Below are 4,814 nucleotides of genomic sequence, written 5' to 3' on the forward strand. Positions count from 1 at the left end.
TCTCTTTATTAATAATTATAAAATTATTCCATTCTTTGGGACCCTCGGTCTGTAACACTTTCACAGTGGTTATACCAATTTCCAATCCCATCAACAATGTATAAGAGTTCCTTTCTCACTACATCCTCTCCAGCATTTATTACTTGCTGTCTTGTTAAATTTTGCCACTACCTATTGGAGTGAGATGATATCTCCTTGTGGTTTTGATTTACATCTCTCTTATTGTCAGTGATTTTGAGCATTTCTTCATGTGTCTGTAGGCCATCCAAATGTTAGAGTTAGTAGACCAATTATTAGAATGACAGAATATAAGATCAATATCTCAAAATCAATGAGATTTCTCTACAGTAACAAAGAAAACTCAGAGAAGGAAACCATGAAAACAATACCATTTATAATAACTAACTACAAGTTGAAATACTTGGGAGTGAACCTAACTAGAGAAACAAAAGACCTATACACAGAAAACTACAGAATATTTCTGAGAGACACAATAAAAGACCTAAATAAATGGGAAAACCTGCCCTGTTCATGGATAGGAAGACTCAATATTGTGAAAATTACAATTTTACCAAAAGCAATCTCTATATTCAATGCAATCTCAATCTAGATACAGAATTCATTTTTCAAGGAGTGAGAATGGGAAATTGTAAAGGTTATTTGGAGAGGAAAGAGACCCCAAATAAGCAAAACACTTCTGAAAAACAAAAATGAAATGGGAGGCATAGCACTCCCTCGGGTCAAAACCTACTACTCAGCAATAGTAACCAAAACAGCATGGTACTGATACAATGACAGGCACATAGATCAATGGAACAGAACTGAGAACCCAGAAACAGACCCAGCTATCTATCTATGGTCAACTGATATTCAACAAGGAAATAAAATCTATCAAATGGGGGAATGACAACCTCTTCAACAAACAGTGTTGCAAAACTGAACTTCACCTGCAGAAAGCTGAAACAGGATCCACATCTCACACCATACACAAAAATCAACTCAAGGTGGATCAGAAACGGGGAGTAAAGCCCAAAACCATAAAGTTCACAGAGACAAACTGTGATTAAGCTTAGATGGCTTAATCCATGGTTTAAAAAGACTGGCAAATACAACCAGAAATGTACAATCTGTAGAGGATAAAATTGACGAATCGGACCTTCTAAAGATTAAATCTTTGTGTGCATTTAAAAAATTTTCTAACAGAGTGAAATGAAAACCTACTGACTGGAAAAAAACATTTGGCAATACCATTTCAGGCAAGAGTCTCATATCAAAAGTTTACAAAATCCTACAGTGTATCCACAGGAAAAAGAGTGATGACACAATTACAAAATGGGCAAAAGAGATGAAAGAATTTTCATAGTCATTTGTTTTTTTAAAGAAAGTACTTTTACTTAATAAATCATTGATTGTACAAATTTTAATCATTTGATCTCCAGCCTCATTTATGTCACCAAGTCCATAATTTCCAATACAAGTAATCCTTGTTTTTGCATTCAATTACCAATTATTATTAAGTCTTGAATGTATGTTTGATCCATTTTAGACTGCAAAAACTATTATCATTGTTGTGTGCTGTCGAGTTGGAGCTGACTGTCCAGTAGGTTTTCAGAAGCAATAAATTGTCCAGGAGATGATTGTCCATTCTTCTTCTGTGGAGCAGTTGGTGGATTTGAATCACGTGATTTTGGGATTGTAGCTCAGCTTCTTACCACTAGCCTATCAGAGCTTCCTTAAGAAGAGTGATTGTTATGTACACCCATGTTTATTGTGGCTTTGTTTGAATAGCAAAGAGCTGGAAGCAACACTAGTGCCTATCAAAAAACGAATGGATAGTGAAGCTCTGGTATAATCACACAATGGAATACTATGTAGCATTGAAAAACAAGGAACTCATGAAATAGTATGCAAAATGGATGACCCTGGAGGACATTATGCTGAGTGAAATATCTCAGTCACAAAAGGACAAATATTTCATAGGGCCACTATTGTAAAACAGGACTGACATCAGGGTTAAGGGAAGACAGAAAAGGAGGGGAGGAATGATGTATATTGCATTGAAACAGATGGTTGAAAGAACTGTTTAAAAGGGATATATGAATGGGTATTCTTGTCATTAAAGAAGTCCAGAGTGAAGGCTGCATAGTGGAGTGGATTTAGGGGGAGGGATTTCACAACAATAAAAGAGTTTTTCTTTTCTTTCTTTCTTTTGTTGTTGTTGTTGTTGTTATGTGCCATCGAGTCACTTGCGACTCATAGTAACCCTATGTACAAGAGCTCCAAATGCTGTTCTGTCCTGTGCCAACCTAGCCATCTCAAACACACTTATTCCCACTGCTCCAGTCACAGAATCGATCCATCTCACCAAAGGTCTTCCTCTCCTTCGCTTCCCCTCCACTCTGCCAAACATGATGCCCCTTTCCAAGGACCAGTCCCTCCTTGCAGCATGCCCAAAATATGTCAGACAAAGCTTCAGAATCCTTGACTAATAAAAAAAATTGTATTTACTTAGAAGCATTCGGAATGTCAACAAAACAGCTGCAATTTTTTTCTTTCTTTTTTTTGCAATTACAGAGTGATGTTCAGTTAACAGAACAACAATTATTTTGTATAAGCTGCATCAGACAACTGAAGATGAAAAAAAACCAAAACAACCTACTATCCCCATATATAACTAATTTGTTCTGTGCACCAACAGGAATCTGCTTTAAATTTCCATGCCAATTTACAACCCCCATACTGTACTAGGCAAGGTTAGTGGCTATTGAAAATACCACCAGGACAGGGCTATCTAAAGACACATTCGGTAGTGTGTTAACTATACAAAAAAGACACTGAACAGTTTAAAAACAAGTCTTACACAGCCTTACATGCCAATTTTTTTTTTCTTTAAAAGGTGTGAGTTGTGTGCAGGGGGGTTAAATGCTTTATAGACAAAGAAAACCTACGCTACAACCAACTTATCATCATCATCATCACCCTCTTCATCATCATCTTCTTCATCTTCCTCTTCTTCCTCGTCCTCCTCATCTTCTTCCTCGTCCTCCTCTTCCTTCTTCTTCTTGCTTTTCTGAGCCTTGACAACGCCCTTTTTTGGCGGCATTAGGCGCAATTGCCTTTAGCCCTGTATGCAGCAATATCCTTCTTGTATTTCTCCTTCAGCTTAGCAACCTTCTTCTCACAGGGCTGCTTGTCGTTGGCAGCAGGATTACTCCCTATCTCTCCCAGCTTCTTCGCAACATCACCAACAGAAAAGGCCAGGGTGCTCGCCTTTGATTTTGAGGCAATACTCAGAACAAAATAAGAAAAAAGCCAAAGGGGGCCTCTTGGGATCTTTGAACTTCTTTTTGGTTTCGCCCTTAGGAGGGATATAGGTTTTCATCTCTCTCTCATAACGGGCCTTGTCTGCCTTTGCCATGTGTTCAAATTGACCTTTCTCTTTAGCAGACGTGGTCTTCCACCTCTCTCAACACTTCTTCGAAAATTCTGAGAAGTTGACAGAAGCATCTGGGTGCTTCTTCTTGTGCTCCTCTCGGCAGGTTTCCACAAAAAATGCATACGATGACATTTTTGCCTCTCAGCTTCTTAGGATCTCCTTTGCCTATGGTCCGTGAGGCACAGAGTCGCCCAATGCGGTTCCGGCTCTGCCTGGCCGGCGCTGTCTCTATGGAGCTCAATGTACTGTAATGGCTGTGAGAGCGGGAGCCAGACGCAGCCTCCTCACTCTCTCCGCTCTGTAACATTCAAGAGTTTTTCTTTTCAGTGAATTGGTGGGGGAAGGGGTGAGCAGGAAGAAAAGTACAACAATGAATGACTGGAAACCCTAAGTCTCTGTAAACGTTCATCAAAATTAATTTGAAAAAGAAGAATAGTGTTTATTGTGGTTGTTATAGTTATGTACCATTGATTTGACTGCAATTCATAGCAACCCTTTGAACAATAACTCTGAACCCTGACATATCTTGAACCAGTCTCACTGTCTTTAACACACCTACCCCTATTACCCTAGTTATTGTGTCAATCCATCTCATCCAAACCTTCCTCTCTTGTGCTATCCCTCCCCCTTCAAAGCATGATGTTGTTCTCCAAGGACTGGTCCCTCCTGGCAACGAAAAAGCTTCAAATTCCTTGTCTCCAAGGGGCAACTTGGTTTCATCCTTTCAGGGACAGACATGTTTGTTCTCTTGGCAGTTCATGATATGGCAAATACTCTTCTCCAGCACTACAGCTCAAAAGTTAGTCTTTGTCCAGCTCTCTGATGCACAGCAAGTAATTGTGAAGACCAAAGCCTGGATCAGCACACCTTACTCTCCAGACTGATATCCTTGCTCTTCACCACTCTGAAGAGGTTCCTGGCAGAACTTTCTTAATGTAATTAATCCTTTGATTTACTGGCTACCAGTGACTATGGATCTGAGCAAATTGAAATTAACAATTTCAATCTCTTCTTCATCTATCATGGTGCTGCCAATTGGCCCAGTGATGAGAATCTTTGTTTTCTTGATGCTGAGATGCAATCCATACTGAAGACTCCAGTCCTTGATCTTCTGAAGTAAATGCTTTAGGTCATCCTCAGGTTTTGTGAGCAAGGTTGTATCATCTGCACAATACAGGTTGTTGATGAATCTTCTTCAAGTCCTGATGCCACATTCCTCCTTATAAAGACTGGCTTCCTGAGTGATTTTCTACGCGTACAGATTGAAAAGGCATGGAGAGAGAAGGCTTGTAACTCAGATGCAATCTTGAACAGGTGAAGCTGTCTCCAGTTACTGACCATAACTACCCCTGCCCTACCCAACCCTCCCTACAGCTTG

The 4,814-nt window shown here is 39.6% G+C and overlaps 1 pseudogene; it reads right to left on the minus strand.

Annotated features, from left to right (window-relative positions):
- Positions 1–2,944: 2,944 nt before the first annotated feature.
- Positions 2,945–3,743, minus strand: LOC102872041 (annotated as a pseudogene).
- Between the last annotated feature and the right edge of the window lie 1,071 nt (positions 3,744–4,814).

Source organism: Elephantulus edwardii, unplaced genomic scaffold, assembly GCF_000299155.1.
Source record: "Elephantulus edwardii isolate Elephantulus edwardi_28Jun2011 unplaced genomic scaffold, EleEdw1.0 scaffold00090, whole genome shotgun sequence".
Taxonomy (NCBI): domain Eukaryota; kingdom Metazoa; phylum Chordata; class Mammalia; order Macroscelidea; family Macroscelididae; genus Elephantulus; species Elephantulus edwardii.